This window comes from Prionailurus viverrinus, chromosome B4 (assembly GCF_022837055.1).
Source record: "Prionailurus viverrinus isolate Anna chromosome B4, UM_Priviv_1.0, whole genome shotgun sequence".
Taxonomy (NCBI): Eukaryota; Metazoa; Chordata; class Mammalia; order Carnivora; family Felidae; genus Prionailurus; species Prionailurus viverrinus.
The window spans coordinates 118,370,456-118,383,036 of NC_062567.1; the positions used below are offsets into that span (position 1 = coordinate 118,370,456).

Consider the following 12,581-nt stretch of genomic DNA (forward strand, 5'->3'; position numbering starts at 1 on the left):
TAGAGACAGATGAAGAATGGGGTTGTCTTCAGGGAGAACACAGCAATTATGGTGGGCCTGGCAGACATGAAGATATGAAAGGAAGGTGATTTAAGCAAAAGGAAGAACTTGTGCAAAGGCATGGAGGTCTGAGAGCTTGGCATATGTAGGCAAGAAGTTAAGGTCTATGGAGAGACAGGATGTGAGAAAATGCTAGAAAGATAGATTAGGGCTAGATTGTCAGAAGGTGGAAGGGGTTCTAAATGTCAAACCATAGCATTTTAAAATTATTCTGTAGTCAATGGAAACCCATTGGGGGTTTTTGATTAGAAGAGCATCTAGCAGGGTGCTTCCTGGGTACAGGGTATGCAGACAACCAATCAATATTAGTTCAATTGATAAAGCAAAGAAATAATAATGGCTAAAATTTATTGTGCACCTGCTGGCACTTTTTTTCAAACATTTTACACATTTTTAACTATGCAAGTAATTCTCACCACAGCTCATGAGATACTCCATTTCCATCTTCCAGATGAGGAAGCTAACACTCAGAGAGGCTATGTGTCTTGCTGAGGGCTGTGACAAACAAGTAGGCATCTGACCAGAGCCCACGCTTTACGCCCCTATGCAACTTGGAAAGCAGAGAAAGAAAAGAGGAAAAGAGATATGAGGCCAGTGCCATTCTTCAAGAAGGAGACTGTGGTAGGCCCAAATTAGCAGAGGCTGGAAATAAGAGACATTCCAAAGATAGAATCCACATGAATCTGTTATTACTTGATATAGGAGGCCCTGGAGAGGGAAGGGTCAAGAAGGCTCAGTTGCTAACTTCAGTCCCTGCGAGGTGGTGGAGCTATTAAAAGAAATTGGGGATGGGGGGAGGGGAGAGGACAGTTCCAGTTTAAGACCTTGGTGCAGAAACCTGGGTTCTCAGAATCCTGCAGGCAGTCTGAGGAGAAATGTTTTAAAAGGCAAGTTTCAGGGCTCCTTGACTGGGTCCCATTCCCTACTCTGGGGCTCTGGGAGTTTGTCCTGGGAATCTCGAGGCTCTCCCAAGGTTCCTTTCTATGTTTATATCATTTATCAGGGAAAGGATTGTTAATGACTAATCTGTGTTCATGAGGCACAGAGCCAAGGAAGAGATGTTGCTGCTGAGCCGGAAGGCCGCCTGTGATCATCTACAGCTTTTGCTAGAACTCTCCCCTCTTCCTCCTCCTCCTCACCCCACTGTCTCCTGGACTCACCCCAATGCAAACCCAGGTTCTGAACATTTGTAGCAGAATTGCTGCGATTTGGAGGAAGACTGGACTCAGAATCCTCCCAGGGCCTTGAAAGTTCATCTCTGACCTGAGACAATCCAAGTGAGTACCTAATTCCTCTGGGAGGGGGTGTCTATCTCAAGGCAACAGAGGGGAAGTTATCATTTAAAATTTTTCTTTAACGTTAAGAAGTGTGGTCGATGAACGAATTCTAAGTTAGTAGAGTTTGATGTAAAATCCTGAAAACAAGAAGGGAGAGAAACAGAAACTAAAAACAAACAAAAAGCAGCAGGAGTTATTGGGTCTAACAGTTGCTTACCTTATTGACAAATTATTTAGGGATATCTTTTAAACATCGTGGTCACCCAGGAGAATCACCAGAGACCGTGAATTTCAGAAATGTTTTCTGTTTTGATTCCATAGACAATTTGACCTGTATATTATGCTCTATTTTGGTGATTTATCAGATCTTGCTGTGAGTCTGGGAATATTGCTAATATCAAATGACTTGGGACCTAGGGACAGGACAATATTTAAGCCATTCTTAATTAAAATAAAAGTTTTTCCTAGGAGAAGAGTAGGTTTAAAAGCTTTCTCTTTTGATTTCGGTTGTAAACCTGCTTTCCATTTATCATACTAATATCAGATGGAAATACTAAAAAAAGATGGAAAATGTTAGGAAGAACTTCGATATTAAAAGTGTCCAAGGTTTGAATCTACAGACAAGGCATCTCCTTGTCTGCTTACTGCCACAGTGAATTAAGCAACTGAAAGGTGAGCCTGGATCATTTCTTTTAACTGAGTTTTTATTTAGAAGGGGGGAGGGGATACACATGACTCACTTTGGATTCTTTCTCTGGGAAACTCACCTGAGTTTTAAAGAAATTTGATGTGTCACTGGCACTGCCTTAGAAGGACTTCGGCAGTATTAACAAGAGAAGTAGAGAAAGATGTTGAGGGAACTATCACTGTGATTTTATGAAATGGTAGACACTTTCATCTTTGAGTCACTGCTCCCCTTGCCCCACTCCAAATTATGGACCTATGCCATTTGCACCGTGGACTTTTCTGTTTTGCTGAGAATGTTGCAATGTGGCTGATGCAACTTGAAGGTAGCTGATAAGTACCAGCCAGGGACAACACACTCTTGTCCTGAGACCCTTCCTCACTATTTGCAGCAGTGTTTTTCTCTAGGCTCCTCTGCCCTCTCACCATAGTTGGAGAGGTGAAGTAATGTAATCTGGTCTTCCCACACCTCTACACCTCCCAAATCTGGTCAGATTGTAATGGAACACCCTATAGTTGTGAGGCCCTGAGTACTTTGTAAGGAAAGGAAAAGAAACGTGTGTGTGTGTTCATGAGTTTGTAATGGAACTGGCTTTGAGCGTCTACTAACAGGTCACAGGCTTTACTAAAACTGCCTGTTCCCATCTCACAATAAGCCTACTTGAATTTTGTCTTATATTCATTTTTCAGATGAGCAAACAGAGGCTCAAAGAGGACAACTCATTTTTTTAAAGTAAACTCTACCCCCAGTGTGGGGCTAGAACTCACAACCTTGAGTTCAAGAATCACGTTTCTACCAACTGAAACTAGCCAGGTGCCTCATGAAAGAAGACAAATAACTTACCCACGATGACATGGTTAGGAAGTAGCAGGTCCTGAACATGGAGTCTTTCTGACTCCAAAGTCCTTTCCTTGCCACCCTGACATTGTTGGAGGCTGGGAAAACTTGAAATCTGGAATTATGGGAGAGGAGGAGGATCTGCTTGAAAGCAATTCAGCTGACAGAGGTGATGCGTTAGCCATAGCACAATTGTGGAGATTCCCAAAGCCTCGTAGGGTGTTTTCTAGTGACTACACCATGAGTAGGGGAAGTGGAAAGTTTCAGCACTATTTGCTTTAACCCAGAGGTCAGTCTGGGAATGCTGGTTGGAGATTTCAGTTAAGAGTATCTTAATTAAAGACTCCGTGAACCCACCATGGTGCTGTGATTAGGGATGTCCAAGAGGAGCTCAGCACTGCTACTGGTTCATAGAGTCTGCAGGTTATGAAAGCCTGGAGAATACACATCACCATGTGATAGATTTTAAAAGGCTCACATTGTCCTCAGGCGAATGAATAAAGGAAAACATGAAGGCATGTGTTCTTTTCTTGATAGGAAGAGTTTTCCCTTCATTTCACTAATAGTCTCATTTTCCTCTTACATCCTAGCAACATAGATTATGAAGGGGCCAAAAGAAATAGGACCAATTTTCTTTTTCCCAGTTATTTCCTATTGTGGTGTTATTTCCTGCCAGTGGAGATGTGGCCACATACTATACGAGTGTTTTTAGTTACCTAGTTGCATGGGAAGGCAAACGTTGTCTCTACATAAAAATACCAACCCATCTTTGTCTTCTCTCTCCCTACGCTATCATTCTCTAATCCCTGTGCCCTCCACAGGCAGTTAGTTTCTCCCTCACTTTGCCCCTTTCCAATTTTTGTAATAAAGGAGTGTCTTCTATTCTTATCCTCTCTCTTTTTGTAAATTTGTGTCAATACAGTGCTAATAATATAATGCAACTTGATTGCAAAGTGAAATAATGCATAGAAAGAGTAACATATTTTTTCTTTGTTAGGTCCAAGTATTACAACAGAGTTCTGGTGACTAAAAATTAATATGTGTGAATGCAATATAGATTTTGATTAATTTTTATTTTTCAAGATAAAATTCTAATAAACTTTGAGATTTTACTTCCCACTCTAAACAGAATCAATGTTGCAATGAACATCCTTGTGCACGTGTGCAAAGGTTTATCCAGGAGCCATATTTAAGTATTAGAATTGTATTTTAGAGCCTGGAGCCTGTTTCCGATTCTGTGTCTCCCTCTCTCTCTGCCCCTCCCCCGTTCATGCTCTGTCTCTCTCTGTCCCAAAAATAAATAAAAACGTTGGAAAAAAAAAAAATAAAAAAAAATAAAAAAAAAGAAGGGGCGCCTGGGTGGCGCAGTCGGTTAAGCGTCCGACTTCAGCCAGGTCACGATCTCGCGGTCCGTGAGTTCGAGCCCCGCGTCAGGCTCTGGGCTGATGGCTCGGAGCCTGGAGCCTGTTTCCGATTCTGTGTCTCCCTCTCTCTCTGCCCCTCCCCCGTTCATGCTCTGTCTCTCTCTGTCCCAAAAATAAATAAAAACGTTGGAAAAAAAAAAAAGTATTAGAATTGTATTTTATTTTAATATGCAGTGCTCAAGGGCCCTCCAAAAAGACTAAAACCTATGCCTTCACTAGCAGTCTGTGAAAATACATATTATCAAAATATTTTGATAATCTGATAGGTGGAAACACTGTCTAGTTACATTAATTTGCATTTTTCTAATTAATTTCAGATGTTTTATATGTTTATGGATTTTTGTTTTCCTGTTGGTGAATTTTCCTCTTTATATCCTTTGCCAATTTCTTTCTTGGATTGTTTATCCTTTCTGTTTTTATTTATAAGAGTTATTTATGTATGGTTTGGACTAATTTTTGGCTGCTATTTATGCTGTAAACATTTTCTCCCAGTTTGTTTCCTAAATTTAACTCTGTTTATGGTGTCTTGATTTCTTTCTTTTTTCTTTTAAAATAGTCAAATTTATTCTTTTGCTATTTATTTATTATTTAATAGATTCTCCTTAATCCCTACATTCATAAAGCTCATGAATGTGTTTTCCTATATTTTCTCTCAATAATTTTATAATTTTAAAGTTTTTAATCCACCCGAGACTTATTTGTAAGCATGATACAAAGTACAAAGCTTTAATTTTTTTTCCCTCAAAGGAATTGTCAATTTTCTGGACACTATGTCTTGAAGAGGTAGGTCATTCTTCCCCCACTGATGCCAGCTGAGTCCACTAGCATTGTTGCAATGCTGCACACAGTGTGCTATTTCCCTTCCTATAGCCATCCCCACCGCATGCCTTCTTCCTAGTCTAGTGCCCACTCAGGATTAAATTCAAGAGGCAGCCCTCCACCCTCAGAAATATTTCCTAGTCACATGCTTCACACCCACCAGTGATTCCCATTTAGAATGAATCCAAACTGTTCACCACAGTCAACAAGGCCGTATGAAAGCTGTCTTCTCTCAGACCTCACCTCCTGTTCTCTCCCTTTGCTCACTCATTTCATTGGGCTTTTGCTGTCCTCCAGTATCCTGAGCCTGGCTCTCAGAACTTGCTGACCACTCTGCCTTGGAGCTTTGCTGCTTATCCTCCACTTCTCAGCTTAAATTTCCACTCTTCAGAGAGCTCTTCCTGGTTCCCACTGTCCAAAACAGGGTCCGATGGCATCGTGCTATCACTTGTCCCCTTTATTTTCTTATTATCATTAGTAGAAATCTCACTTTTTGTTTATTTTCAAACTATCCATCTCTTGCACTAGAATGTACTGATTTTTTTTTTCTTTCTCATCTTTCACTCTAGTTCCAAGATCTAAATCAAAGTCTGATACATAGTGGAGAATTAATGAATGTTGAATAAATGAATGTCCTTGTTTATGTTCCTGAAGGGACTTATGCTTACCTCTGTCATAGCAGCCCCCACACTATTTTAATTGGGTTTCCTTGACTGATGTTTATACTAAGCTTCCTGAAGGATCATGACTTTTCTTTCTTTCTTTCTTTTTTTTTTTTTGTCTTTATATCTGATGCTTGACACAGGGTTGATAAATGTATATTGGCTGAATAAATAAGTGAGTAAATGAATTCACTTGGCATTGACATTGGAACTTGACATTGAGATACCATTTTTAAAGAGTAAATATATTACTTTATTTATTTAAAAAATTTTTTTTAACATTTAGTTTTGAGAGACAGAAAGAGACAGAGCACAAGCAGGGGAGGGGCAGAGAGAGAGGAAGACACAGAATCCGAAACAGGCTCCAGACTCTGAGCTGTCAGCACTGAGTCTGATGTGGGGCTCAAACCCACGAGCTGTGAGATCATGACCTGAGCCAAAATTGGACACTCAGCCGACTGAGCCACCCAGGTGCCCCAAGAGTAAATATATTACTTTAAAGGAAATACTCATTTTCTTTAGATACCAGTGAGACAAAAGCCAGCATGCCATATTGTTCATTTGGGGGATTATAATCAGTTATCTAATACTGTGTAACAAGCTGCCCCAAAACTTAATGGCTGAAAAAGATAATGATTTATTATTTATTGTAATTCTATGGGTTGGATAGGTGATTCTTCTGCTGGTTTTTCCTGGGCTCAATCATGCAACTGATTTCAACTGGAAGATAAACTAGGTCTTACTCCCATGACTGAAGTCTCTGATATTGGCTGTTGATTGGGATGCTTAGAATGACCAAGTCACTTTCTCCTGGAGTATTTTATTCCTGGCCTCTTTATGGCAGGGTGGCCTCAGCCCATCATTCCAAGAGGGTGAAAACAGAAGTCACAGGTCTCTTGAGGCTTAGCCTCAGAAGTCAAACAATTCTATTGGTCAAAGAAATTTGTAATAATAACAGCTCATTAAAGGGGTGATGAAATAGACTTGATGGAATAGACTTCATTCAATAATGGGAAAAAATGCAAAATCAGCTTTTGGTTCAAGATAGCATTGGTCTCACTAGAGCAATTTGCATAACACTTTATGGATTTATTATGAGACTTTTTAGGACTCACTCTGTGCCTGAAAACCTACATCCATAATTTTTTGAGACAGACTTCTTTCTACTTTGGACATGTCAAGTGATTGTGGAACAATGCTATGAGATAACGGGATTATGCCCGTTTACCTAGAATGCCTTTTTACCTAGATGTGAATATCTATTAGGCACCTCCTTAAATTTTTTGAACTTTTAGCAAGGATCTTACAGCCACACCCATGATTTGATATTTACCCTGTCTATTTATTACTTGAGAATCTTCTACCATATGGAGAGACCAAAAATGCAAAACGGTCTTACTTTTCAACTTAGCATATCTTGAATGCATCATTTTACTTTAAATTCTACTTGAAAATGAACAGTGCCTTCATTAATTCATCTCTTTCTTTATGGACCTTATCATGCATAGCTAAAAACACCAACTGACACATTCATTATACTCCTTAGAAATCTCCTCAATCAGGTCCACAAGTTTATTAGAAAACTCTCCATCTCCCAAGTTACCACAGGTGACAGTGTTGCCAATTTTTTCATGACTATAAAAAGTGATCCATCCCCTTTGCAGTTTCTTATAGTAATTTTCTCACTGTTCTTCCAATTTCCAAAGCAGTCTCCTTACTGCCCTTCTAGGCTCTGCCCAACCCTTAATCCCAAAGCCAAGGCCACACGTTTTAGCCCTTTTTGTGTTGTTGTTTTTACATCCTCCCTCTTACAGGTACTGCTTCTATATCTGTTATTTTTTTCTTTGTTAACAGCTACCCAAAAGCATACTGACTTAAAAGAATAATGATTCATTAATTCTCATATTTCTATGAGTCAGCTGAGTAGGTTCTCTGCCATTTTTGCAGGGACTTACTCATGTGGCTTATTCAGATACAAGATCAACTGGAAGGGAAGGTCCAAGACGGCCTTGTAAATATGCCTATAGTTTTGATGTGGCTGTCAGCTGGGACAATTAGGATATCTGGACTTCTCTGTCCTAAAGGTTTTGTATCTGAGGGCATCTATACATAGTGTGCCACTCTCAGGGCAACATTCCTAGATGAGGAAAAGAAGCTCAAAGTTCTCTTAAGGTCTCACTCAGATGTCTCATAGCATTGTGTTCACCATTCTACTTGTCAAGAAAGGTACCAGATCAGCTCATGTTCGAGGGCTGGAGAATAGACTTCATCTGTTGAGGGGTAGTGGCAAACAAACATTGCAAAATGGAGTGTAGAATGGAAGAATGTATAGTGTCTACTTTCACAAATAACAAATAATTTACATAAGTAATAATCATAAGATTTTAGGAGATCTAATGAACTATTTGGGAAAAAAGATGATAGGTCAGTAATAGAGAAAGCATAAATAATTTCTTGACCATTCTGACTATAGAAGATTATGGAGGAAAAGAGACAGCTTTCTTGACTATGAAGAGTAAACATTAAGAAGACACAAAACTATTTCTGATAATTCTGAGGGAAGAGAAATTAACAAAAGGAGATTTGGGAGGATTATTAAAACTATTTTATGGGATGGTCAATTCGCATTTAAAATAGTTAAGAGATTTCCAACAAGAATGGATACAGTTCACTAATGAGGGCTTTACTGGGAGAAAGCAGCCTTAGTTGTCAGGTTTTGTATGTGATTAAAAAAAAAATCCTTCTTAAGTTTCTATGTGTGTTGCTGTTGTACATTTCTATTCACTAATGGTCCTGTGGCCCAAACAAGATGGACTCTAAAGGTGGTTATTTACTAAGGTATATTATTCATTTTTTCACATGTGTGTGCAGTTAATTTGTCCACCCTCTAATTCATTCAATCAGTAAGTATTTATTTTGTATCTAATACATACCTGGCAGTCTGCTAGGCACTGGAGATCCAATGTGAGTTCTCCTGGAGCTGATGGTCCAGTGGGGGAGATAGACAACTACTCACCACAAACACAAAGACAGGGTTACAACTGTGACAAGAAGAGGTACTGAGTGGTATCAAAGACTCCTGAAGGTTAGTGCTAGCGAAGGTAGTTGAAGCCAGGCTGGAGCTTGAGCAAGACCAGCAGGGAGCAGGTACAGAACGGAAGGAGTACTCACTGTCAAGTTCCTGGGTCTCAGGGCCTCAACTTTTATAGTCAGCTGAAAATAAAGCTCAGCCACTTTTTTTATTTCTTTAAACATTTTTTTCATTTTTTGAAAGACAGAGCGCTAGTGGGGGAGGGGCAAAGAGAGAGAGGGAGACAGATTCCTAAGCAGGCTCCAGACTCTGAGCTCTCAGCACAGAACCCAAAGTGGGGATCGAACCCACATACCATGAGATCATGACCTGATCTGAAGTCAGACCCTTAAACCACTGAGCCACCCAGGAGCGCCCCAAACTCAGCCACTCTATAGGCACCATTGTGTAACCTCCAGAGCACAGAAACTCAAAGGGCTGTCGAGGTCTGGTTGGCTTAAGTACTTTTGGTTCACAATGCCTCAAGGAAATATACCTTTAAGTGGGTACTTTAGAAATACAAAAGAAGAAATGATATAATGGGCAAGCCATGTATTGGCTTACTTCATTAATATGTGCATATGAACACATTGACTGCCTTAGGCAGAAGTGACCTTGCAGAACTGCCAATTCACCCTTACTAGGGGCTGGTAAGTGGTTAGTGACAGTCTTGGTGGGAGAGTACACGAGAGAGCATGAATTTAGAGTTAGATGTGGGTTTATGTCCCCATTCTGCTTTTTTTTTTTTAATTTTTTTTTTCAACGTTTATTTTTATTTTTGGGACAGAGAGAGACAGAGCATGAACGGGGGAGGGGCAGAGAGAGAGGGAGACACAGAATCGGAAACAGGCTCCAGGCTCTGAGCCATCAGCCCAGAGCCCGACGCGGGGCTCGAACTCACCGACCGCGAGATCGTGACCTGGCTGAAGTCGGATGCTTAACCGACTGCGCCACCCAGGCGCCCCCCCATTCTGCTTTTTACTAGCAGTGTGAGCTTGAAAAGTTTGCTTAATCTCTTTGAACCTCAGTTTTCTCATCTATAAAATGTGTATGTCAATATTTGTTTGGCTCATTATAGATTAAATGAGATAACATAGCATGGATGATGCTACCACATACTAAGTACTCATAGTATGGTAGATATTATTTTAATCTATATCTCCCCAAATATGTACTAGTTACTCTGATAGTAATAAATATGGTCTGGTTCCTATAGGGCATCATTCTCAGAATAATGTAGTCACAATGGCTGTACTGACTTGCAGTCATCCTGCCTGACCTGTGGTTGGTACTGGCCACAGATTGTCCTATAAATCTCTGTGGACTTTGAGAAAGATCTATTTACCTTAAATTAAATTTGTATTTTTTGCCCTGAAAAGAATGACTTAAGTTTGAATGCTTCTGGGAAAACTAAGTTCCTGGAAAGATACATCTCTCTCTTTTTTTTTAAGGAGCCCCGTTAGAGCTCCTTTCTCTTAAGAACATTCTTCCAGACTTTGGGCTAAATCCAGGGCTTCCCCTGGGCATGAAATAATGATAGCTAGAAAAAGTTTACTTTTTCCCTGCTATTTAAGAATGATTTACATTTTTAACAAAAGGTATACTTTGTCATCAACAACTGGGTTCATCTGAGAAAAATGTCACCAAGGACTGTGTCCTTGGGTGTGTAGAATTCATAGGGAACCAACATATATAAATGGTTTTTATCTTCATCTTCTGAAAACTGAGATTCTTCTAAATCACAGTCAAAGCTATTTAATTGGAACAGGGTCTTTCCAAGATCTCTATTTGCACATGGTTTATGCTGCATCAGAAAAGCTCTACATACCATGAACTTCCTGTCACACGCAGTATCTAAACAAGTAAAAATTGATAACTAGAAAGTGGGAGTCCAAGTTACCAGTCACTATGTGTCTTATCACATTAAAAACAAACAGTGCATACCATTTCTGAAACTATTCCTGGGTCCTTAAGTTGAGACTTAGGTTGCAGCACCATACAAATAAACATAAAGTAAAATAAACATTTTATCCCTGCTCCCACAAATACTCAAGGCTTAAACTTTGAATCATTAGGCTTCATTCTGTCCTCGCCCCTCCTTTATATCTGCTCTATTCAAGTCTCTTTCTTTCCATCCATCCAGACACCACTGTGCTAAGCATAAAGTCATCTCACTTCAGCAGCAAAATTTCCTCCTTTTACTGCTTACCCTGCCCATGCCACCTTCTCATTAGAGTACTCTTGAACATAGATCTCATTGTGTTGCTCAGCATTTCCACTAGCTCCACACTGACACAGAGTCCCCAAACATTTTACAGAAAGGAATACTTTCTCCTCAGAGCCTTAAGAATGATAGAATCCTGTATGAACTTGTGTAACTTCATAGATGAGGAAGCTTTTCACATACATAGTTTCATTCAGTCTTTTTTCATTATGAAATATTTCCCATATGCAAAAAATTGAGTAATATCACCAGCCTCCTTGTATTTACCCTCCAGCTTAAGGAGAGTATTATAGATGCTGTGGAAATTCCCTTATGTACCCACCCAGTCTTTCTGTGCCACTGTTCTGAATGTGGATTCAATACTTCCACACGTGTCTCTAGAGGTTACAGCAGGGATCACAAGTGTTTTCTATAAAGGCCAGATAGTGAATATTTTAGGCTTTGCAGACCATATGGACTGTGTCAAAACTACTTAACTCTGCTATTGTTGCATGAAGACAGCCACAGACATATGTAAACAAAAGGGCAAATTTGATCTTTGGCAGGCTGCATTTGGCTCATGAATCCTAGTTTACTGACCCCTGCATTAGAGTATCAATGGTAATATAGAGCATTGTTTGCGTATCTTTAAACTTACATGCATTCATCAAACTGTATTTTTCTGTAACCTGATTCTTTTGCTCAAGATGTTTTAAGTTTGATCCATATGAATATATATGGATAGTCCTAGTTCATTTGCTTTAAGTGTTGTATAGCATTTAGGAATATACTTACTGCATTATACATGTACTATTTATTGTCCATTGTCTTGTTGATGGACATATATGCTGTTTCCAGTTTTTTACTATTGGAAACAATGCAGTGAACATTTGTGTACATGTCACCTATACATATATGTAAACACTTATGAAGGGTTACCTTTTAATCTCTACAGCAGCCCTATAATTTAGACTTTTAAGTTTTCATTCACCTGAAGCTCAGAGTGTAGTATGGGGAGGGGAGTGTTAAGTGGATAGTCCCAGGTCATACATGAAGCTAGGGAAGGTCAGCATAGTTCTCCATCCTAATCTCACGTCTCATCTCTATTCTCTGTTAGACCACAGCTGTTGCTTCTGTGTATGTGTAGCACTACCAGGTGTGATAGGAGGACACAAAAGAAATATAAGTTGTGACTCCAGCCTTCTTCGAATTTACAATCCTGTGCTACAAAGGGGAAGATGACAGATGTAGCTAACTCATTAATTACCACATGAGGAGGAGAAAGATAAATGACAGAGGAGTGTCCATGGAGAAATTGGGGCATACATGGAAAAAAATCTACAAAACTGAGAGCTATAAGAGCACATTTGAGTAAATAGAGACATGCTTGCCCATGAAAAGCAAATTGCATATTATAAAGAGGTAAATCCTCCTACCTAAATATATTGGTTTGGTACCATCTCAAACTCCTAAAGAAACTTTTAAGAAAAAGAATGTGACACAACATATGATAATTTACTACAGAGAATAAAAAGATGAGAGTA

At 39.5% G+C, this 12,581-nt stretch overlaps 1 protein-coding gene across 2 annotated transcripts in view; it reads left to right on the plus strand.

The window, feature by feature from the left end:
* Positions 1–945: 945 nt before the first annotated feature.
* The window catches only part of NR1H4 (nuclear receptor subfamily 1 group H member 4), a 77,965-nt gene continuing 66,329 nt past the window's right edge, over positions 946–12,581 (plus strand). For both annotated transcript variants that reach the window (XM_047868635.1, XM_047868636.1), the window contains exon 1: positions 946–1,337. The gene's annotated coding sequence lies outside the window, so the exon portion shown is untranslated. The remainder of the gene's footprint in view (positions 1,338–12,581) is intronic.